Genomic DNA, 25,959 nt, shown 5'->3' on the forward strand with positions numbered 1-25,959 from the left:
TCAGACGAAGTAAAAGAAAGCCGGTTGATGTCGAAGCAAAGGTGAAAATGTACTGAAACCCTCCATCTCTGTACCAAGTTGGAAGAGTTGGGATTGTAACACTTTCCTTGTTTCAAAATGTCCAACAAAACCCTCTGTGAAGTTTTATAAAATCCCAACTTGACCTTTGCATTCATCCTCTTCCTCTTTTCTGTAGGAGCTAAAATAGTCCATTTATTTTTATTCTGTGCCCATGAACGTCATTATTGAGATATAATGAATTGAACCCACTTCGAAAAGGGAAAAAAACTGAAAATAAAAGAAGACTATATAAAAAGGCTGTCTGTTTAAAGTCGTGCACGTTTCAACTTTCGAACTGCAATTTCATCAAACTGTACATCGCAAGTGTTTTGAATGTGGTTTCCCACCGTGCTGCGCTCATTCTTAACAGTGTCCACCAGGTGATGCACTAAATCATCTGCTAGGCTGCTGTCCATCAGCCTCTGAGGACTGATGACCATAGTCAAGCCACTCCCTTGAGGCTCCCCCTCACGCAATGAAGAGGGAGGATGATGATGATAACAACACAGAAAGAAGAGAACTCATGAGCATTTGTGTCTGCAGCATCACTTTTGGGAGGGCAAACAATGTTCATGTGCACTTGTAAATTGCAGCACAGAGACACCACAGGAAACCACAGGAAACAGAGTTTTGATGTGATCTCTATGACAAACAAGATTTTTTTTTTTCTTTTTTTAAAGTACAAAATGTTCCATATCGCTTATATACTGTCTGTAGGAAGTTTAGAGAGCTCTTTAGGAGGAGGAGCTGTACTCAAGAGCTAAACGGTGTGAAAAAAATAATAACTTTTAAAGGGTTTCTGCTGCTTTTCACACCCTCTCACCTTATTGTGTGTTTGAGAGGACCACTCTGGACAGACACTGCAACTTCAACCACAAATGTTTCCACCATCTTTAGTTCTTATTTCTGTGTTATGCTCCACCACTCTCACTCATTGCCTAGCAGCTGTAGTCACTGTAAGACATTACTGAAAAACTGGTGATTTCATGTGTAAAGGAAATTTTTATTACACTAACTTTACCCAAGCACAGTAAATCATGGCTCAATTCTTTGCATAAAATAATAAATATAAAGGAGTTACAACTTCCCTCAGCTTAAAGGTCTTGAAGGAGAATAATTGCTCTCTTGTCTATTTTCAGACTCTCAGATTTTAGCAACAAAGGCAAATGATCAGCGTGGTTGCAGGCTTACATGTCACATGTTTATGAAAACAAGATGAATTTCAAAATAAAACCGAGCTACAAAGAAGTAGTATCAGAACAAAGCAACAGAGAGACGTTTAGAACATCTGAAAAGGTATTTATCAAACACAACATCTGATCATTAGACCTTTAAAAGCCCTTGGATTTTAGTTAAAAGCTGTGACAGTGAACACAGAACGTTCGTCACAGTGATGACTGTGAATTATAACGCTGAAAAAATTCTCAACTATGACAGTGTGATATTACCCAACAATAAATACACTGTAGACAAAAAAAAAAAAAGAGAGAATAAAGATGAGGAAGGCAAAGGACATACAAGAGAGAGCGGATCTAGCAGCAAGTGAAAGCATAAATAAAGTGTGGCACATCTTTTACCTTCTTCAATTATCCGCCTTTTGACATGCAAGCTGAACATAGTGTAATTAACATCTCAGGAGATAATGGGGTCGCTACTCACTGATCAATCTCACACATATATTATCTGGCTTTTACCAATCCGACCGCCTGTTATTCTAGGAAGGAAATATTCCACAGCAGATTTTTTTTTTTCTTCTTGGGTGGGGGCATTTAATAAAACTCTGGTAATAGGCCTAATGACTCATCCAATTGAGCTCATCGTCCAAAATATCAATTAGGCTAAGACCCAACTACAGAGAGCAATGTCCATCACAGTAAATAGCAAATCATTTCTGATTCATTAAAGAGGTAACCATGTTGTCACCATCGAAAGGCTGTGTCACAAGACAGAAAAGAAAGAATACAAAAATCCCAGCTGCTGTAAGACCGTTCCCTCTGTGCTTTTAGCAGTAACAGGTGTTGTAGCTGGATCCTCTGACCCGATAAAAACACCTAACAATAAAGTCTGGAATTTATTTGACCTTCTAAGTGTTGGTAAATTCACTTGTTTTTGAACAGAGTATGTTTGGCTTATGAATGGTAAGCTCTGAGTTTCATATGTCCTTCTACTTCAACATATACAAATATTACAGATTTACTCAAACCTCTTACAACCTAAAAACACATTTAAAACGAATACCGACTGGTCCCAGAGAGTCAGTTCTTATTCATACGCATATTATGTCAGACTGAAAACATAATTTAGATCAAATCAACTGACTGTCAAATCAATTTTGTTTTGTCCATTAAATGTGCTAAATGGTTATCAATAAATCCATAAAACTGACGTCAAAGGGAAAGCCTTGGCTGTCATTACTTACGGGGGATCAAGTCTGCACCTCTCGTCTCATATCTAAACATAAATATATACACACTAGTACACACAATTTCATTGTAAAATCACACTTTTTCTTTACCTCGTTAATTCCACAGTATTTGAAACCCAGAAGCCCACTGTTCCTCTGTTTAACCCCTGCCAGGCCTAAACATTGGGGATTTTTTTTTTTATTTATTTTTTTTTTTAACTCGTGTATTTCAAAGAGCGCAGAATAGCGTTTCACACAAAAATTACCCAGCAACCTTAGCTAGTCGGCCAAACAGTCGGTAACAGAGACACCTCCTTTGTGACATTTAGGAAAAATGTCAGGGAGGGAACCTTAAAGCCAAAACAAATTTAAGATAGATTTTGCAGAAGGCCAAACGGAGGTGATGGTGATGAGGTGGACACCACAAACATTAACGGCTCCAACGAGTCATCAACGTTAGCTCAGCCTCAGCTCGACAAAGTGTCCTCCCTACTGCCGTTATAATGTCAATGTTACTTCAAACAGAAGTAAACATCGAGTCCTTTTGTGGAATCCTGAATGGATAGGCGATCCTAAACAAAAGCATTTGTGTTAAGTAGTTCTGGTACATTACAAATCTCCCCTCCCACCAACAATGTCTGCTTGTCATGGCTACTCCAAACTGGTACACTGAAGTACCGGGCCCCCTACACTGCTGCACAGTGGTTCTCCCTCAGGTTATTTGCCAGATGCCTTTGAACAAACCTCAAATTAGCCCTGAGATTTATGTTGCTGTGTTTGCGAGTCCCTCCCTCCCCCATGTGCTGTTTCTGTCAGGTCCACAGCTAAGTTCCCAGATTTGGTGAATCCCTGTCCAGAAGGCAGAAGGAGCAGGGAGGGCACGTACCAACACGAAGTACAGTAAATATGACTTGTGAACGCACGGAGAGGACCAATGATTGAACACACAGAAGGGAGAAGACGCACTTCCTCTTAAAGGGACTGCGCTTGCAAAAGTGTGTAATAACTGAGTCCCCGTAATGACAACTGCTGTTTAAATTGATTATTGTTAACTGTACCTCATATATTGGACCGTGGTGTTAAATGTAAGAGTGAGCTGAATACTATTTTCTAATACTACTTGATGATTTTTTTATTGTAAAATGTCTTTAATGGTCATTTTACTCTTTGACTATAACGGCAGTGCTAGCAAATGTTACTAAACTTCATCCAAATAAAACCTCTGTTTAACAGCCATTACCAGCTCAACCCTACTCGACTATACTTGCTTTCAGTAACAGGTACGAACATTTTCAACTTCAGATCGTACCCCCTCGCAACAGGAATGACACCATGTGAAACTACCAGTAGGTCATCTACAACGCAACGCACATACTCACTGGATCATTTTGTCAGCAATCAAACAGAGCCTTCAAATCAAACAGTCTGAACCCCCTCCCCCCCTCCACTGAGCACAGCGTGGTTTTGCAGGTTGCCGTTGATCGAGTAATCCGGTGAATGAAAGAAAGAAGAAAAAAAAAAAACTACGGCTGCTATAGTAGCTTAGCTATACAATGGCAGGTTTGTTCAGAACGTCCTGTGTAGCGCACCCAGTGACGCAGGGATTCTGACAAGTCTCTCAGACTATTAATTTGTTTTCACATCACCTCAGTGCCATCTCCGCTCGCTTGGAACGTCCACGGAGGTGATACCTAAAAGGATACCATGGACCAACATCGAGCCGGTACCAGCAGAGGAGAAGGGGCTCGAATGGTCAGTTTCTGCACTTTGTTGTTGAGATTTCAGTCTGAAACATTGCGAACACATAACAGATTTTAAAATGGGACTTACACGGGACCCTAATCGCTATTTTTGACAGTTATTATCAAACAGCAGATGGAATGCCACTGCCAGCTCAACAATAACCGCAAAATCAAACAGATTGATCTCCCATCCCTCCACCCCACCGCTAAAAATGTGGCTACAGACTATACAGACACCATCCAATCTGGGAGAAATTGCGCTTGTCAGAAAGATAATGTGCATTGCCTCTGAAGGTCAAAAACCTCGCAAAAGCCATAAAAATGCATTTGGGAAAAAAGATGCAAAATTTTTTTTTTTTTTTTTGAAAGAAGTGACTAAAACACAATCACTGCTGTTGTTGCTGCGGGGAGTGTTAAAAGCTGTATTTATTAACTCACCGCTGACTGGACAAGTGGGGGCTGTTTTACAATTTAGGCTTTAACAGATGTGCATTTTATGTGGCAGGTTTTCCAGAGTTTAGACGCCGCTGTCCACATAGATGGGGCCGTAAGGCGGGTCGTAAAACCTGCCTTTGAAACTTTGGGCGGATTAATGCCGACATGACGGCTAGCGAGCAGAGTTCAGAACGGCTCACCTTTTAGCACACTCACATGCTTCCCATTTGAAATCTCTCTGGATAATAGCCAGAGATGGCAGGACTTGGATAAGTGAAAAACTGGTGCCTGCTACATGTTCAGTTTTACCTGACTAACAGTTGCTGGGTATTTCCTCTTGGGTGGTATGAATTGATGTTGCACATGCTTGCATCTTTAAAATAAGCACTTTACTGTAAAGTGAATTCCGTATTGTAGGGTGACGACAATGGTAATTGTACTGCAACCACAGTGTACAGTGTAATTATTGGGATTTACACACACACACACACACCCCAGCCCCTGGTTTACAAGGTGGAATTCTTGGCAGGGTACACACTCCCTTTTGGACTTTCTTAAAACACACACTCTCTTTTACACCAACGCTTTTCTCAGTTGTGTTCACTTTTCCTTTATGCATCACCTAAAGACAATCTTTGTCACACAATGACTCACACTCCTTCTTCTCAGTGACCTGTGCTGACTTTGGGACCACCTCCTGGGCCAGGCAGGAAGGCATGCTGAGTGAGCTCTCTGCTGGCTGTATCCAGACCCAGCCTCTTACACAATACAGACTGCCTGTCCCTGCAGCAGGCCAACCCCTCCTCTCCAATAACCCACTTCCCATTCTTGATCAAACCTGGGGATTGTAGTGTGAGGGTGGAGATGAGAAAGATGGGAGGAGGTGTGTGTGTGTGTGTGTGTGTGTGTGTGTGTGTGTGTGTGTGTGTGTGTGTGTGTGTGTGTGTGTGTGTGTGTGTGTGTCATGGGGGGGGAGGGGGCGGGGGGCACATCCTGCGTGAAACCGCATCCTGAACAAGCATCGCTGCATCTCACTGTAAATAAATACTCTCTCCTCCGCGTAGCTTCCGTCAACTGTCACCGCCTTGGCTCCCAATCACCTTCAAGTCCAAACAGGAAAGTGCAGGGAGGCGAGGGAGATGGCAGATATGAGCTTTAATTTGCTTCTCACTGCACTTTAGCCCGGGTGCACACTACTTCCTATTCTCCCGCTCTGACCAGCTGCCCCGGCTTCGTTCCAGACCCCAAGTCCTTCCTGTCACCTTTCATTACCACATTATCCAGGAGGAGGCTCCCTGTGTTGCTGGGAAATCACCATTTGGTGGTACCCCCCGCCTCATTTATGTTGCATTGTGCGAGACATTCAAAGCCACGCGTAACATCCTCAGAGGAGCGCTGCTGCCTTGTTACCTGCTAATCCCCAGTGCATTATAACAGGAGATGCAACTGAACAACAGAGCATGACGAAGGTAACAACTGAGACATGACAAGCGCTCGGATTGCTTTGTGTTGCGTGTGTAAATATCTATTATTTGATTAAATATTAGAAGCCTGCTTGTTGTGATCACAACCCACTGGGAGGATTACATAATAAAATGTTTTTGATTTGTAGACAAAAGCAGGAACAGAAACAACCACTCAATGGAGGAAACTCAAACAGCAGCAGCTTCACTTCACGGCCATGCCGTTGCCCCAGAGTAGGTCCTATTTCAACTTTTACTGCAAGAGTGAGAGCATCCAGGCCCACAATCCTCCAGCCCTCCTTGCATTGTTTTATTACACTTGAATGAGCTGAGCTGAAAATTGCATGCAGCTTCTGACTGCAGCACATCCGTGTTTGGTCTGATCTGAGCTTTGCCCACCAGGCTTGAAAAATAATTCAGTAACTGATCTGTCAAAGAGAAGACTGTAAACCACAAGGACACATTTTATGGGTGCTTGTCTGTTTACAAAAAATAAATGGTCAATGAAATGAAACTAGATACATTGATTTATATATTTACAGGGCATCAAATGTGGAGTTAGATAATTGTCAATGAAATCAAACAAATTCTTCCACATAAATGTTAGAAATAAGCGGTTTACCGCTTCAACAGTGATTATAATGCATGCTCAAGGAATCAAATGGAGACTAGGCCACTCACAATTATTAAATATTTACCTGATTGCAATTATTTGGGCTGACTGCAACTATTTTGCATAATTCTTAGAATCATCAGTGGTGTATAAAGTACCTAAAAGCCACATCCGGGTAAAGGTACAGATATCTAACCAGAAAATAACTTTGGTAAGATCTAAAATCACGTATTAGTTATTACTTGAGTCAAAGTCTTTACATTTTTGATATTAACTGTATCAAAATCTTTTTTTTTTTTTTTGTTTTTTATATATCAAATGTACTGAAGTATTGAAAGTAAAAGTGACAGTAAATGCTGTTATAATAAAAGCATGTGGTCAAAAGTAGGAAGTGCATTCCTTTATAAAACAACCCTGTAACACTTGCTGAACTGGGGCCACTGTGGCTTAAAGTCAAAATTAGGATTCATGTTACCCAGTTATCATGGTGTTCATCTCAGTCAGTCTTTATCATCGGGCTGTCAAAAATTATTCCAATTTAATTTTTCTAGTAACAAAGTAACCAAGATGCTTCAGGAAAATATCGTGGAATAAGCAAGTGGAATCTAGTGGAATAAACATGAAAGCTGACAAAAATGTAAAACCTCAAGTAAAGTACATACACTCCCATAAACTACTCGGGTAATGTAACAAAGTATGATTTCATTAGATTCCACCAGAGAAGTTGTTCCATTCATCTGTATAAAAACAGCTGGGTGATACTAACATAAAAGTCATTCCCATATTCCCACATTATTTTCCACAGTTGCAGGTTCGACTGGTGCTCTTTTAATGGCGTCATCGCATCGTGTCCTCCTCCTCTGCTATGGTTCTAGTGGAGAATTCGCACCACCAAATCTTGAGCCAATCAATATTCAACTAATCTCATTTCAATGAGCATCTGTTGACAATTACAGTATGGATTTTGCCACAAAGCCAAACACCACAGACAAAAATGGTATCTTCTTCATTACCTGCATGTGGTTTATTAACACGAGGTTTTATTTATAAAAACATTTAAAGATAATTCAATTGTTAATCGCAATTATTAGTACGAGTAAGACAAAACATCGATACATAGATTTATTTAACATTCACCAAAGCGAATAAACATATTAAGTTGTTTCTCGATAACAACTCCTCACTGTTTGAAATGTGAGGAGAGAATAACTGCTATTATTTTTCAACCTAATTACCAGGTGATAGGTACTTCATACAAATTCCTTTACGGAAAACTTTTGTAGGAGAGAAAAATATGTACGGAGCAAGTGAGAGTTACGAAGCCAAGGATTTAGTGCCATCTGTCCGCAGTCGTTTGTTGTGCATCTGATCAGGAATCAGCTGAATGTGATTAAGCGAGTTACTAATATAATGAGCCTCTCTCTTTTGAACGCCAGGAGTGTTAAGCGAGCCGTGTTCTGCATAGCTCTTACATTTGTGTTAAGCTGTGCCATCTTGATCATACGGTTCCAGGCGCCTTCCTCTCTGCCTGAGGAGAAGGCTCACTGGCCAGACGCATTACTTTAAAGGGCAGCATCTCACTGAGCACGTCTCAACCTGCCCAGGGGGAGTGTGAGTGTCTGCGAGTTTGGGTGTGTTTATGTTTTGTCCTCAGGACCCCCAATTGTTGTTCATTTCCTGTGCAAAGACAAAATAAGCACATAAAGGCCAAAATGTGCTCTTCCCTGGCCTTCAACCACATCACAGCACTTTTCCGCACAAGTGGCTAACCAGAGATAATTATACAATTAAAACAATTTTCCGCATCTATCTGTCAGACTGATCTAATTCACCATTCGAATGACACTAATGGAGTAAGCCTCTTTTGCTCTCCTTCCCCGAGCAAAGCCTTTTCCTCTTTATCACAAAACGCACTAAAGCCATCTGCAACAGAGGAAAACAGAGAGAGCCGAGAGGGATAGCGTTGTATTTGTTTAGCAGGATGTTAGTGAATAAAGTTGAGACCCAGCAGTTTTTCATCACGACCCACAGTGTGGCGAGGAAATAGGGAGGTTCATTTGATTGTTGGTTCAAATTAACCCTTGGTTGCAGAGAACAGTAGAAACAGTGACCCTCATATTTTCTGAGACAACACTCCCTTCACCAAGCGCAGACATTAATAATTCATCATGACAAAATACATTACCCGGAAAGCTGCATGTGAAAAAAGAAAGTTGAATGTGACAGGAAAACGTTCACGTTAAAGCTGGGCTCTGACATTCAGCCCCATCAATGTGCAAAATAAACTGTAATCTTTCATTGTTTAAATGAACTGGAACATGAGCTCAATATGGAATATTGTACACTGAGGAGAAATATGGACAGAGATTGGGGTCTTTTAGACAGACCTACACAGGGAGGACTTAGCCAAACCTTGACCTGGATATCCTGCATCTCCATCCACCCTGTGTGGACAAGGAACACGGATAGGAACAACTTCGACACGAGTACAAGGGAAGTGCTTGCATGGCGTGGCTCTGTCCTTCTCAGCCAGCTCCACCAAGTACAATGGCAGCAGAGAGTTTTATGTTTATGAGCAATCCTGATGGGGATACACATATCCATTAGATATGAGTCTGCCTGTAGAGGCGGGGTCTGATATTAACCCACAAGTGAGTGCCCCATCAGCACAGAGGAAAAAGCGGCCTTTTATGGCAACAGATCACAGACTCAAGCCATTGGCCACAAAGCCCACAAATGAGGCGTTAAGTGTAGTGGCAGGGCAGCAGAGAGATATGACCCTCTTCTTAACCATGCATGAATCTGCCCTCTGCTTCTCTTTCTTTCGCTCCGTCTTGCTATGCGCTACTCCTCTCAAACAAAAAAGTAAAAACATGCTTCACGAGCCAACAACACTCACCACAAAATAACAACTGTCACCTGCAGCAGAATTCATTAACGCAGTGGTAACGTTGTCGCCATAACGTAATTTTCATAATTGAATATGAATTCTTGTACAATATCTGGAGAGATTCCTAATGGACATTTTCTGTAATTAATTGCCAGATAGAGGCATGGCTTGTGCGGCAAAGTTAAAAAATACAACCTGACATGGAGATTGGGAAACAAGAGTACAGCGAGGGGCCTGCTGGGACGGTTTCATCATCGTGCCTGACCCCCCCTGCTGCTGGGAATGGCAGGAGATGGGGGGGGAGCAGCGAGGAGATAGACTCCTCTTCACAGTCAGAGATTTAATTGCACGCAGATTCCATTACCTCTGCACAAATGTCACATTCTCTTCTGATCAGGGGGCACGGCAGCCACTGGCAGCATAGCTGGCAAGCATCCAGACTATAATGCAGAAAGTGTTCAGCCAATCAGGGCTCCCAGGGCAGACAGAGATGAGCAGAGGGACAGAAAGACTACTGTACGCCAAAGATATTAAAAAACAAAGGAGAGTCACGAACACAAAGCAGCTGATGGTGCAACATTCATGCAGAGGGCAGTGTGCCGTATAACAGATGTCAAATATTTCATACGATTTTAGGTGCTCTAATATGATTAGATGTTATTAATTATTATTAAAATCCGGCAATAATAACGTATTCATAACAAAAAAAAATGTATGCCTTTCACATCCATATCGAACACATTTCAGCTCAACAGGATGAAGATCCTTGAGTATTCTTGACAACAAACACTTGAAAGCGTCTAACTTTCTGATATGAATTATAAACTACTAGGACTGCAAATGATAATTGTTGTCTTGATTATTCCATTGACTATGTGGCCAATAAAATGTCAACAAAAAGCAAACAATTTTCTATCATCACGTTCCTGGCGCCTAAGAAGATGTCGTATTTTGTCTCACCAAAGGTCCAAACAAATTCGAAGATTTCTGGAATCTATTAATGTATATTAAGAGACAGTTGGCAATCAATAGTCTGTTGATGGACTAACTGATTCATCATTTCAGGTACGTAGCCTATTGACAAAGACACTTCAAATGTACAGAAGGAGGAGGAAGTTTTAGCCAGAGAGCATTTAATTGGCTAAAATGACAACTGTTACCTAAAAGTATGCAGTAGCTTTGGTTTATCAAGGTTATATTTGAAGAAACAAAGAGGCTTTTTGCCATTCAGGCTTTGAAGAGCTAACTTTTAAAAGCCTGAATCCCTGTCAGGATCCTCAAAGGTAAATGTACCGATTTCATAGAACTGTTTTAAGTATATTGATTTAAAAGGTTTGAAGTGAGACCTTTAGGTTAAAGGGTTATGAAGTCACCCTGATTGGCTGTGATGATTCTCCAAATTGGAAAACAGCCACTCACAAGAGCAGTTAAAGACCTTTTTGTATTGCTGGCATAAACTGACCATGTTGGCAACAAATCAGACATCTGAAACCGGTCTATGTAAATACAGTCCTGGAATTTAATGTATTTTTTTTACATCTGTCAGTAAAGTCGCAATTAAGATTTTTACCCTAAACAATCATCTCTCTTTAGCACTATTACGGTCTTCAAATTCACATCCACTCTCAATGGCATAAAAAGCTTAACAATAAAACTGATGAAAAGCTAGCAGTACATATGTTAGGATCTGCTCAGCTAAGTCAAATTTAACCGTTTCTTAGACACTTCACAGACAAAATGCACACGCATTACTCTAAGCAATAAGAGAAGGATTAGGGGGAGAATTGCCACATACGCTGATCACTGGTGTCGGGCAGACTGGCACTCCATTCCTCCAATCAGAATTCAGCTCACAGTCTTGAGGGCGGGAACATTCAGGTTTTGCAGAGGACACAAACAGAGAGAGAGAAGGAAGGAAGGGGAAAGATACAACAATTACAAACAGGAAGTTAAAGGTGGGGAAAGCCCCTACCCTGGTGCACAAAGCCCACACGTACAGAAATGACATAAGGATTGGTAAAAGTAAACGTGATCGTCGTCAGCCACAAGTATTTGATAAGTTATGACACATTTATTCCTGATGGCATCTCCTGGCCTACATGCAGATCAAGTTATCTTTCTTTCATATATGAAAAAGCACGAGCAACAGTTACAGTTCACAAAGTCAAATCTTAGCAACAGTGTTTTTTAATCACAGGAACTGGTTTCTCACCTTAAAACAGTAAAAGTGTTTTCATTTATTAATTTGCAATGCCCACATACAAATATGCTGCATTAATTTCTTACAGCAATTCAGCACTTATTGTGTTTCCACAGATTAAAGGATGTACAACTTGTATTATTTTATAAAGTTCCCCAATAACAACTATTAAAGTCTGATATAAGAAATAAAAGCCAAATTACACAATGATCTCAACATGATAATGAGGGCTGTCATGATAATACATTTTTTGCGGACGATTAATTATCTGACAAATAATTGTAATTAACAATTTCATTGTCTTTTACTGTTCGTTTTATGTCATGTTATAGTATAAGTCTGATAGTTTAATAATACACTTGATGAAAAAGAGCCATTTATTGGCATTGAACTTTGGAGTAAATAAATCAAAATTACATTTCTGTTGCCATTTAGGTTCTGTACTGCCGAACAAAAGTTGCGCATTTTCAGGTATGAAAAAGCATTTTTCTGAAATATACAAAGAAATGACTGATAAGTACGAGTACCAATGGTCCAAATACGTGATGTACTATGGTGACGTTGAATCTCCACACAGATGCCAGTAGACCATAGAAGAATAAGGGGGGGGGGGGGCAACAGGATGTCGTCATGAAAAGCACACCGGTCAAAATTCAAACGGTGGAAAATGACGTGGAGACGGTGATTGAATTTCTGTTGAGTTTTATCCAGCTGTTTTTATACAGGTAAATAGAAACCTAAAAAGTGACTGTGGTCAGCTCAAATATTTGCGACCAAGCGACAATGTAATAACTGTGATCTTATAACGGTCTAATAATGACACAACAGACAACAAAGCTGAATGTGACGGCAAAGATCCGCGAAGTCTGATAGGTCTGAAAGAAAGATTCACAGTAATACAGTCACTCACAAACCCTGCAGTGGGCGCTAGCCTAACAATATATCCTAAATGTTTTTGTTTTTTTTTCCTTTTGTAAAACTACACGTTTACATAAATGATGCCATGTGTACCAATAAAAATATCAAACAAGCTGGACATGTTGTTTATTCCAAAACATGGTGTTGCGCATCAAAGCATTCTTCTGTAGCCAGATAAACAAGTGGAAGGATGCTAATGACTTCCTTATACATTTCAGATCATGCAAATGAGGCAGAAGAATGGATGGCTTCTGGTTCTGTCCCTGTCACAAGAGTCACGGCTGCATGTGTGGCTTGTTGCTCCATGATGTATGTGTGTACGACTTTGCGGTTTAATGTGGTTGTGTCTCCAACAGCACAGCAAAGCAAGTCAGCTCCCAGTTAATTGGCCTGCTCTATGAGGGAGCGTGTCAAAAACCAAATCCATAACTCTGTTTCTGCGTGTAGCGGTGTAGCTCTCGCACCAGACACAACAAACCGCAGCTCCGACGTCCCAACTCCTCATAATTCACCAGTGTGGAATTCAACTAACCCCATTAGTGCAGCCGCTGTTTCCACAGCCCGTCCACATTCCTGGGCCTGCCATCAGCCCCAGATAAGACCCTTCTGATTACTCGGTTGCATGCCTGTCATTACTCCCAAAAATATGTTGATCCCAACAGACATCCACCCCTCCGTGGATTTATGGCTACACTATTGTGTCTCCACGCCCCTCAAAAGGACTTTAAAGGTCCTCTCACTCTGGAGATCAACGACAGAGGTCCCTCTGTGACTCAGCGGTGCTCTCTGCCATGTCTCTCGCACACAACACAAGAGCTTTAGAAACTACTTGATGAGAAGATTCAATAGAGATGGATTTTATGTGGTCTCACAAAAGAGATGTTAAAATAGCCTGGAATTGCGTACACTTAAGAGTTCACTCTGATTTTGCGTCTTTAATGCAAATTAACAAGCTGTGGATCTTACAAAGTGGTTACGTTTATAGTGCTATCTGTCCATAAAAAAAAAAAAACACTTGAAGATACACTGCACGTGAAGACACCAACATGGAGCTAAAACTTTACCTCCGACTGTAAAGCGCTCTCCCTTTGTGGCCTTTTGCATGCCAGCTGCTCAACACTCAATTCACTCCTACTCTGGAAACATGTGGTTCTAATTCCCCTTTTTCACTCAAATTACAAACAATGTCAGTTTCTGAAGAAACCAGCCACTCTGAAGTTTGTGTGTTAATTGCTACTCATTTGTGAGTTTCCAAGCAAACTAGACAGGTATTTGAAGCTGTCCAGCCTTGTTGAGGGGTATGAGCTGGGTCGGAAATTAGCACCCGGTAGGTGACAAAACTGAACAGCTCACCTGTTGCACGTTTGATAACTTCTGAAAGCACAACTTGGAACTATTAAGACTCACTGTCTTGAGTTGACAGTGACTTATACTTAGAAGCAAAGTATTATATTGATTCTGCCTCTTGTAAGACTTTAATTTCACATTACAAACATCATTCAAAAGTACAGTCTGGTACTGTATGACCATCAATGCTGAAGAAAGGGCTCTACAGTGCGAGTTTTTCACTTGCATTTGCTCAGTGTGCAAATAAAGATTACCACCTACCGTAATCTGATGTTACAAATGGAACGAAAAGGCTGAAAAGAAGGCCGCCGTGATTATTTGTTCATAAACTCTGTTATTTGCTTTTTTCACTGTGCTCCTGAGTATCTTTGTGTGCTTCCATGTGAAGAAGATGCCTTGAATCTGAGTTATGTTGACATATTGTTACACCATCAACAATAACAGAGAACTCAAAGAATTTCATCAAGTTTTCCAAATGAAGGAAACCTGTCAGAGAGACGCTTGTACTGTACTTTACATAAAACAATAGAAGGCTTTTTAAAGGGCTGGAGACATCTGGGAGTTGAGATGGTTCTTAAGTGTGGCCTAACTTCCGCTCAAGCAGATCCAAGCCAGTGATCATGTATAGCGGAGACTACGACTGCAGTAGGGGACATCGGTGCTGTATCGGATCAATGGCTTGACCCATTAAGTCACAGCACTCCCAGTACCTCATCTAATAAGAGCCGATCTTTGGGAACACCCCTAGCTGACCCATGCTGCTGGGGACAATTACAAGAGAGTGGTCTTTCAGGGCCGACGCCTACTTGACCCGGTAGCGTAAAGACGCAGAGGAGATCCACATGATTTAAACTCCTCCCTAAGACGTGCTGACAAGGTTACAGGGTCAACGCAGACATTAACAGGTCAGTGTGTGGCCCACTTGGGAACAATTACTCCCAGTCACAGCTAAGTGGACACTTGATTGAACACGACGGAGGCAGGACACACTTCCCACAGATAACAATCCCCAGAGCCATTTAGGATAAAAAGCCCTTGTGATACCGCCTTTATGGGCAAAATTCATCTTCCTTTTCCCTTTTAAAAGAATGTGAGAGTGTGATAGAGAGCCATTCTCTGGAAGAGATGAGTCTCTCAAAGCATTACCATTTTCTAGCAATACTAATAGCTGCTTATGACACAGAAACAATTACAAGGTGACTGGGAGACAAAGCTAAACAATGGGCCGAGCTGTTGAGATTACATTTTTCATTCATTGGAAAAACAGATATCTGACAAACAAAGTTGTCTTGTCTTGCAACCGACTTAGAAAGAGCATTCTTATTTTCAACAGCAGCAAAACAACATCCAAAGTAAAAGAGCTGAACAACGGTGACATAAATTGACCATTCCCCGATAAATTTCTCATCTCTAAATAACTGAGTGCTGCACTTTTTTTTTAATGCTGTTCACCCTTTAACCTACTGACAGTTTGACCCCGCTCCCACTACGATGACTAAAACTTAGCCTCGGACATCTGGTGTCTTATTCGTACACAAAGCAACAAATGCAGCCGCACTTCCGAGCGGTTTCATGACATAGCTCGGAAACAAACGTGTTTCATCATAATATGTGGGCTTGATATGTACTGTAAAGGAGAGCAAACTAAACAGATGTTTTGGGGTAGCTACTGCAGATAAAACAGCAAACCTATCGTATTGTGCATCTCTGTGTAAAATGGTCACTCTTGTCCTATAGTCTTCTTTGCACACAAATAAGGCTTATCGATTCACGAACACATTTCCCTCACATTTGCATAAGCTGTGTGTTGTCTGTGGTATTGTTTCTTTTTTTTTTTTTTTTCCAGGGGCTTTGTTTATTTATTGCTCTGCGTTAGAAAATCAGTTCCACATTGTCCCTCGATCTGCATTGGTGGCTGGTGCTGCAGCTGTTGGTTGTTAGTGGCTGGAGATGACACAGTTCACCACTTTTTCAGAAGACAGCGATCCCAGACTCCGACACAGCTGCAGAGCAGGAGGAGCAGGAGGAGGCGGAAGAGGAGGAACAGGAGGAGGAGAAGCAAGGAGATGCTTTGGCCAATACATTTTCATTTTAAAACAGTATTTCAAAAGAGGGGTTTTTTTTTTGTTTTTTTTTTTTAAATGAAAACGTTGTCCGTAAACAGGAGCGCTCCGTGTGGCGCTGTAATGCTGCGGAACACAGAAACTGACGCAAGCGGCTCGAGGAATAGCTCGGCTCTCTGCGCATGAAGGCAATCGTAGCTTTAGGAAACGCAGAAAATAATGGCGAGCAGCACGAGCTGCTAGCGTACTGTAGACAACTAGGTCAGCAACACATGTAATGCCTTATGTATGTTGAATACATAAACAGCATCAGCCGTTACTAGTGATGCCTGATGCTGTTTGTTTTCTTCCAAAAAGGTTCAGGTGGCGACTGCTGGAAGGACACATTGTGACTAATGAGACTAAATCGAGAAGCTAACGCGGGTACCTTCTTATCCGAGCTACAATGTAATCCCTTGGTTCTCAAACGAAAACGGTGTCATCATTTTAGGGGTTTAAAAGAGCCAGAGCAGCAAAGAAGCTAGCCGTAAACATAGCAAGAGATATGCATTTTGAAATGAGAACGTGTTCGTGGTGGACGTAGCCGTTGCTTCTTCAATCAGAAAGGGGAATAAATCCCTGTTGAAAAACTGCTATCACTCCATAGGCACAGCTCATCACCGAGTCCGTCTCCCCCATCTTTCTATCCCGCCCTCCTAATTAATGGGGATCCCCCCCCCCTTCTTCTGGAACCCTAAAATGCGACCTTCCCACAGAATTCAGTGCAGTGACACAACATTAACCCCTTTGCACATACGGGGGCAAAAGCAACAGGCTCACCAGCTGACCCATTGGTTACTGTGGCAGTCAGCTTTATTCCCCGGGACTGTTTTGTAACCAAGTGGGCATCATGTGAATACCATCTGGGCACCACTTATTTAAAGCTGGCAGAAGTCCCGTGGCAGCCAGCCTGGCAATGAGGAGAAGGGAATAAATTGCATCATTTACTTAACACGCATTTACCGTTGTGCCCGTTAAAAGTCCATGACTAAATCACGTTTTTGTGCCAGTTTCTCGTGGCAGCCAAAATTGTGTTGTATGCGCAACAAAAGGAGCAACTGTAAAAAGGCTGATAGAAAAAAATATATATTGAGATGGTAACCACATAAAATCACATGTAAGAATATTAACAGCCCTAAATCCATTTACACCAAAGAAATCTCCCAGTGCGTTGTGCACTGCACAGAACCTATAAACAGACAATAAACACATTGTAATTATAATGCCAACTCTTTAATTACGCGTGTCATTTGGGGATGGTCGAGCTCACTAATTGTAAAAGTGATGTGAAAGGACTGGGGGAGGCTAGAAGGAGATCAAGCCTCAGGCCCGATGAGAACCATATTCCCCAATCTCCAAGCACGTTAGAAGGCAGAAAATTCAATTGGCATGCTTCCAAAGAAGAACAGTACAAACAGACTTAATCAGCAGGGACAAACTCCATGCAAATCATTTACATTAGCACGAGTGGAGAGAGCAGTAAAACATATCTGAGGTTTCACTGTCATGAAAGCAAGGAAACTCCTGCAACCTCACTGCCAGGTGTCTTTACACAGGAAAGAGTAGCTTCAGTTGCCACTGTCCAAATCGTGTACTATCTAAAAGGAGCAAAAAACACAGACCTCAAACTATTACATCGCTGAAGTTAGAGAGGGGTGGCAATTTTTGGCATTATTATTCATTTTCAGTTGTCTTATTTTCTATGGCAGAAACAAACCTTACAGCAAAGAAACGTCACTGTTTGGTATGGATATTTTTTTCCGTCTCTCATTGGCTGTTTCTCCACAATAAAGCCGAAGACTTTTCTTCTGTGTCACCATGCTGCGTCCTTGTAGCTCCAACGCATTAGAATTAGCATACTAAGCCAAATCATGATTGTTAGTGCGCATTAGCAGTTTTCTGTCACTGTATATTTTACATAATATGTATTAGTCTACATCCTGAGCTAGTCTGCATGGTTCCTTTTTTTTTTTTTTTTTTTTTTTTTTTTGTCAACACTGAGGACACAGTCATCATGTTTGAATAAACTTAATTGAAATTGACACAGAACAAAAGCTAGCAGGGGTTTGGAGCTGCTGTTAAAGTGTGATCTCCACGTGGTCACCGTGGTCATTGGCCTGTACAGTGTGAACAGAGAGGTCACAGGTTCTGGCCATGCAGGAAGGCCAATTAACAAGTGAAACTCAACACATCATAGAAGATTAATAAACATCTCACAAGTGTCTGCCAAGTTTTCTGGATTAACCCTATCAGCACGCTATAGCAGATAGAAAACAACTGGTTGAGTGTAAAAACGTCCAAGGTTGATGTTGCACTAACTCAATCTGAGCATGTCATTGCAGGGACATAAATACTAGAGCTGCAGCTAACACTTACTTTCATGATCAGTGAATTATCTGTTCGATATTTAAAATGACACTAAATGGTCAAAATTGTCAACCTGTGTTTCCCGAAGCCCAAAATGCCTAAAATGACCAACTGTCCACAATCAAAAGATATTCACTTTAGGACTGAAGTAACCAAACTATATTCACATTTAAGAAGCCGGAATCAGACAATCTTAAAAAATATTTCATTAAAAATGTCTCAAACGATAACTTGATTAACACCAACGCTGGCAGTTAATTTCCTGTCTATCGACTAATCGTTGCAGCTCTAGTAAACACAGTTCTGACAGCATTTGTTTGGGTCAGAGGGCTTCCCAAACAGATGTCTCATAGCAAACCGTCCTGTACGGAACAGTTTGAGATGAATGCACATACCATTACACCCCCCTTGATATTTCAGCATTTTTATAAATCCAATAAAGATATGCTGTATCTATCTATAGAAGCTAATATCAATTCCAATGTGGATAAACACTTTGATGGTGCTGGAGGGAAACCTGAAATTGTTTTAGTGGTTGCTCTGATGCTATGCTTTGACTGGTTTGTCGTTGTTATTTTTTTTGTAACCAGCTGTAATGTGCTGTAATGTACTGTAATGTTCTGTATGAATATATGGGCCTGGCCACCCTTCCTGAGGCTTGTTTCCAGTTTGAACAAATCACTACTGACCATCATATACTATACGTTGAGTGCATGAACTCTACCACCGTCACCATTGTGGGAACTACTTCAGCGTCACTGCACTCAGACAACCCCACTGGTCGCTGCTTAAGGGGCTCTTAAGAAAAGCTGAGCGGACCTGAATGCGAACAGGGTTTCCAGACTATAATACCTACAAAGCAAAGACTGAAGCATTTGTGGCATTGTAGGATGTGCAATGTCAAGTAAGACAAATAAAACTCCAACATGCCAAAACCGTTTTGGGGATTGATACTGCTTGAACTAAGCAAAACGTCATTTTTCAGATTCAAATTTTATTTTATTTCAGTTCAGTTTTTATGCAAATGCGCTCCTCTACCAAATCAGCTCCTAAAGACATCTGGTGAAAATTCCTGGATTTATTAATGTCTATGTCTATTTGCAGAAAGAAAAAAAATATTGCAATGCCAGTTTGTTTTATTGTCCCGAGTACATCCAAGTTTTTATAGCCAAAGTCAATCCATGTGTGTCACAATCTGCCATCAATTATTAGAAGACATTTTTTGAAAAGTATTCTAGAAGAACAGAAGTCATCCATAGGAAGCCTCTGATCACATGAAAACACAATCTACACAATGTTTGATCCGATATCCCACGCATTACTTTGGACATGATGAGAGTCTCTTCCTACACTATGTTCAACAAACGGAGTAAATTTTTGGGGGGATTTCGGTTGCATCTTTTGGCGAAGCAAACCAATTGGGATGAGTCGAGGTCAGATGAGTAAAATATATCATCCACCAAATTTCGCTGGTAAACACTTACCAACTTTCAGGTCTGCATGCTGATGACAAACCATGAAGTAACTTCACTAAGAAGCAATATATATACATATGCATATATATATATATATATATATATATATATATATATATATATATATATATATATATATATATGCTCACATGATCAGGAAAATTGCAACATATTTGTGGATCAGAGTCCAAACAAGAACAGCCTATGCTACTAATATATACAGTATATGGCAGTGAATGTGGTGAACACAGATCACAGTGAATTACTCAAACCACTGTAAGTACAGTGCACCCCTGAAAACACTTGGAGGGATGACATCTGATGAATCATCAGCCAGGCAGATGTCAGTTAGGCAGTGAGAAACCGTCTCCATTATTGTTTACATATTGACTGGCACTATGTGGTTCACCCAGATGAGAACAACACGCAGCCTTCGATGGCATGATCTCACTTGTTGGAAAAAGAGCTGTCACAGCGGATCTGGGAGGAGGGTGTGGCTTTGCAATCAATGAAGGTGGAGAGACTTAAACACAAACAAAACAAATATATTATTGGTTTCACAGCATGAAATCATACTTTGGCTGAGCTCGTACAAAAAACAGTCGATCCTGCCCCAGTTCCTCGACAATTTGCCGCTCAAATTGTTCTCACCTCTGCTTTTTCCATTTCTCTGTCTATATGAGGTTCAACTGAACACTTCACGGTGGCCTGGAAAGTCTTTTACACAGGATCACTATTGATAAAAGAGATCAGAGTGACTGAGTGAAAGAGAAAGAGTGCATGAAGGATACAGAATTTTCATCTACTATCCATCTCATATTCTAATGCAGCCATTATGCTCTAAAAAGAGACTGCTCATCTATTCATTTTATGGGGCATTTGCAAAAAAAGATGACACTGCAAGAGGGTTGGTCGGAGTGATTAAAATTCTTTGAATTAGCCCTTCAATCACTGCATACAATTGCGTCTAAAGTACACAGAAATGCACTCAAAAGCCTGGCCCGGCTCCTCTTTGTAGTAGGATATGAAAAGATTGATTTACTCATTTCTCACTAGGAGTTGTTTTCTGTGTGAGGAATTGATTGGTCAACACATTAAAAGCTTGTACATCATGCACTCTGTAGACAAAACATGAAAAGGCTTTAAGAAAAATATCCAATAACTCAGAACAGCTGACTGCTTCAACCACAGGATATTTACAGCATTTACAACAGGTGTAGTAAATTTCCAGCAAAAGGCTGTAAACAGTAAATAGTAAATGGTTAACAGTGGTGAGCTGGGAGGGAAGCAACTTTGGACCACGATGTGCATTAAGCAGAAGGCACTATAATGTCGCTTGCCGGTGTCACTCTATGTTTCACAAACTCTGCACTTGTAGACCGTGGTCATAATGCAGGCAACCATTTGAAAAGTGAACAATATGAAAGACACTTTAAATACTTGGAATTAATAAGAATAAAAAGTGTCAGCCATTGTGACAATTTACATTAAAAATAAAACATGCGCAATTCATGACAACGGTGAATTTGTTCAACGAAAACAAGAAAATAAATATACACATCGTACGCACTATTTGATACGGTGTAACAGAATTTCAGCGGCGCAATAAGACCCACACATAACCCACTGCTGTCAAAGAAACAAGCAGTCGTCCGACCAGTCATTCTCATTCTGACATTTGATTCACATCAGTGCTGAAGTACATAATTAGACCTTTTTTTTTTTTTCTCATGTGTGTCACTCGCCTGCCTGGAACAGAACAGGTACCAGATAAAGTTTCAGTTTTAGTTTAGTTTCTCTCTCACCCACTCATATGGTGTGTGCCATACATACGAAACGCGCAATATTTTGAGTGCATTAGTCCATTTACACTGACAAGCATGGAAGCATGCACAGGCGCTCGAAACAGTCCAGAATATGAGTGTGAAGCGCTGGATACGTTCCACACTCAACGGTGGCTGTAGTGTAAAGAGCGGGACCAGCGACGTAAAGAATTTTCAAATTAAAGCCATACGTGTGTTTGCTGCGTGTGTGAACCACAGGGCACAAAAACATGTTAATGTGTGGTTGAAATAATTAAAGCCGGCAGATACGTTCGCACGTGATGCATTCACATGCTACGGTCGTTATTCGGTAAGTGCAGAACGGGAGTGTGCGTTTTGAACACTGAAGCGACACTATCCCGTCACAATTCAAGTACAACACAAGTAAGAGTCCTAACACGCAAGAGCACTATTTACTAATGTACTGAGGAAAGCATGTCATTTGGAACACAGCCATGCTCCTGTCTTTCATCTGTCTGGATGTCTGTCTTTTTTTTTTTTTTAGACTAACTGGGTAGTGACTTACAAAAATGTCTCATAAGCCACAATCAAGTGAAACAATCCCGATTATGAAGAGCGTGTTTGCCCATTCGTAAGGAAGCTGGCCAGAGTCAGGGTCATGAAGCCAAGTCAGCATTACATTCAGATCAACTGCAAATGCTGGGTTATGAAGCCGATAGTCAAGAGATTAAGCGCGTGTTTGTGTACAAAAGCTGATCACTGAACTCAAAAAGGTCTTTCCTGTTTTACATCTACTTTTTGCTGTTGTCTTTTCCTCGTCACTGTAAACAGTCAGTTTGTTTTTGACAGGTCACATTTTACATGTGGCGATATCGGCCTGTTATTACTGCCTGCTGTTATGTCACCCGAGTACACGTGTGCATGCTTATTGTCGATGGGTAAAGCAGGTGAAGCGATCTAAGGAAACAGAGGAATACTAGCAGCACTGGATTATTACACAAAACACTGCTTAAGCGACTCCTATAATCCCTCAGACTGGATTTAAAATGAAATAAAAATGTAGTTAATGTGTTACGCAGTGCAACAACAATTGCATTTGTACAAATGTATTTCAATTGATTTTAACTTTAAATTAAGTGTGTTTTTATTTTTCCTATGAAATATATGTTAGATTGAATTGTTCCACGGGGACATGAGGCCTGTGCAGGTTAGCAAACAGAGCCTTTTCACCGCTCATGTTGTGATACTTTCCCTCCTATCTCTGTTTTCTGAGTTACTAAAACTCGCGTTTTACCTCACATACTGTGTACAACTATACCTTCAATGATGCAGAGTGTATTTATGTAGCATAATATACAGCTGCTTCCCACCCTTTCCATTCTGACTAACTTTATGTAGGTGGCTCGGCACGGTGACGTTTTCCATTTTCATTACGGGGCACACACTTTCCCAATTTCTGCTCCTGGCCATTTTAACTTGCCACTTGCTGCGCGCTTCACGGCGGACTGCTGCATTCGCTGCTGTACGATTCTGGGGAGACCTTTGCAGGATCAGCAGCAGCCGATGCGTCTGTCGCCTCCCATCTGAAGGGGACTTTACACACATCCGCAGCCTCTGATGCTGAGCCACTCAGTGAAAGCCACAGATACATCACACCTGACAAGGATCGTTTTACCCGTACTTGAATAACATACCTAAAATACTGTACGAGCCGGAAGTCGTGATGAATCCAAACACTGCTGTGAAATTTTGAAGCTGCAGTAGTTTTGACACCGTGCTTACAGCTTTTAACCTTAATCAACAGGTGTGGCCAATTGGAAACTAGTGGGCTTAAGAAAGACACCCCGAGCAGTGGACATTCCTCGCCCGGATCATGCTCAGCCATCTGGCTATAATGTACAAAAACTGTTTCAGAAAACTTGGGCTGGGACTTGAATTCATTATGACTTTTTTGACATTTACCTGAATGTTTAATCCTGAAATTATTTCTAATTAAAAACAACCTAAAGACAACTTGGTAATGAGTTAATATAATTACAGAAGTAAATGTTTTTGACAAACTCTGCATTCTGTTTAAAAAAAAATTTTTAAAAAAGGATCATGTCAAAGTTTTTTAAACTACGACACGAACTGGCAAAATTGACCTTATCATCTGTTTACAAATAAGAACCCGAGGCACATTCAAAATTAGCACCCGGCACAAACAAAGGTAGAGATATCAACAAAATCAAATGACAGTTCTTCTTTAAATCACAAAAACAATAGTGTTTATCTAGTCAGCCACACTATCTGCTTCAGCACAGAATTCTATTCCAGGCTAATCTATTGACCAAACAACCAAAAAAAATAAAATAACTCCTGTGAAAATAACCATCTCCAACTGAGTGGTTTGGGAATGGAGCCCCACCCTGTTTACAACACCGAGAACAAAAACAAACTCCCTCAAAGGAGCCCAGGCAAATGCAAGTCACACACTCCAACCAATACAGGCAAACAACAACAATGTCGGAAGATCTACTGGGAGAGCGGGCTATCAAACAACAGCAGCCTGCACACAAACAAGGTGTGCATCTCTCTATGTTAGAGGGAGTGAGCTGTAGAGGGAGAGAAAGCGTCTGTGAAAAACAGAGAGAGAGAGCGAGAGAGAGAGAGAGAGAGAGGGTGTGAAAGTGGAATTGAATAGCAAACAAAGTCAAATACCACCAGCACCACCCCAGTCTCAGGTCAACTGAATCATCCGGAGTCAGGGAAGGCACCGTCACCACCTTCCATGAATAGCTCACGAAGCCACATTAGTACATGACTTCACCGAGGCAAGCGCAGCAGTTTGAGAACACTCTCCCTCAATATCCAGGGGACTCCGAGTGAAGAAGTAATGAATCTCAGTTAACAAGGCCATTATCAGTGAAGGAACTGCATCACCAGGAGAGAGTCCAAATCCATAAGGCCCTTACATCCACTGGCCTTTTATTGTTGCTATTAACTGCTCAGGTATGCGGTTAACAATCGTACCAACAAAAAAAAAAAGAAAGATAAAAAGCATCATGCGCTTGATGTCACGCTGTACATCATCACAGTAAACAATGAGACTGTATAAGGGACACGGGGCCCAATTAGCCAATACTGCTCTTCAGCTGTCAAGTGTTTAAACAGCCTGCTAGGATGATAATAGTAACCTGCGTACTTTCATCTGTGCTCCAGACTCATCAGCATGGTAGCACCTTTGCTTAAGCACTGCACTGCATCATGGGTAATTACTGCTTCCCAATTACCTCCCAGCTGGTAAATATATATCAAATAAACAAGCAACAACCCGTCAATTAGGAGCACCCTTTCATAATGGGGGGTTCAAAATGATGTTTTATGTACAGACTAAGGAGAGCAGTGAGAGAAGAGAGCATTCAACTTCAAAGTGAACTTGTATCTGTTAGCCATGGTTAAAAGTACATCGGAACATAACAGTTTGTAACATAATTAAATCACGTGTTTTTGAGGCAATTAATATGTGCCTCTAATTAAAGGTGTTTTAATTGCCTACAGGGCAAAATATACAACATGGGGACAGTGCATTCCACCAAGAAAGGACTTCAAAATGAAACATGGCCTTTTCTTCACAGATGACTGAAGAGGGACAGCAACATTGTTGAATTCAAAGGCAGAGAGAACAGCTGCAGTAACAGTCTGTCAACAAAATTTGCATTGCTGCTCTCTCCTCATCTCCATTACTCTCTCCTGTCTCTCCTCGAGCCCACGGAGCTGCCGGCTCAGATCTGAGTACTCTGATGGCTTATCACATAGCGAGCAGCAGGCTAAGCCGGAGTGATGCACCCAAAAGACATGATCAAAGCGCACCAACTTTCCACCCAGCAATGATGATGGAAGAGCAGGCCCTGCCATGTTATGTTTCTGATTAGGCCGTGGCTGCCAACTGAAAACAGAGCCGGGAAGTCAAGGATGAGGCCCTAAAAAATGTCTCCTGCAACCTTACTTTACATCACGCTGCCTGCTCCACTCACCACGGTTTAAGTAATAGTCGGTGACATTTTCATATTAGTAAATGTCAAGTGATCCTACTCTCATTCCCACACTGATAGAGCACAGTGATCATTTAATCTATAGCCAGGCTATTAAATTTTATTTTTTTTATTTTAACACTAAA

At 41.1% G+C, this 25,959-nt stretch overlaps 1 protein-coding gene across 2 annotated transcripts in view; it reads right to left on the reverse strand.

The window, feature by feature from the left end:
- Nucleotides 1–25,959, reverse strand: part of foxp1b (forkhead box P1b) — a 156,273-nt gene that overhangs the window by 124,749 nt on the left and 5,565 nt on the right. For both annotated transcript variants that reach the window (XM_069164281.1, XM_069164203.1), the window contains exon 3: nt 11,403–11,464. The gene's annotated coding sequence lies outside the window, so the exon portion shown is untranslated. The remainder of the gene's footprint in view (nt 1–11,402; nt 11,465–25,959) is intronic.

The sequence above is a fragment of the Embiotoca jacksoni genome, unplaced genomic scaffold (assembly GCF_022577435.1).
Source record: "Embiotoca jacksoni isolate LCO1_2020_lvr unplaced genomic scaffold, fEmbJac1.0.p SCAF_1, whole genome shotgun sequence".
NCBI classification, from domain to species: Eukaryota; Metazoa; Chordata; class Actinopteri; family Embiotocidae; genus Embiotoca; species Embiotoca jacksoni.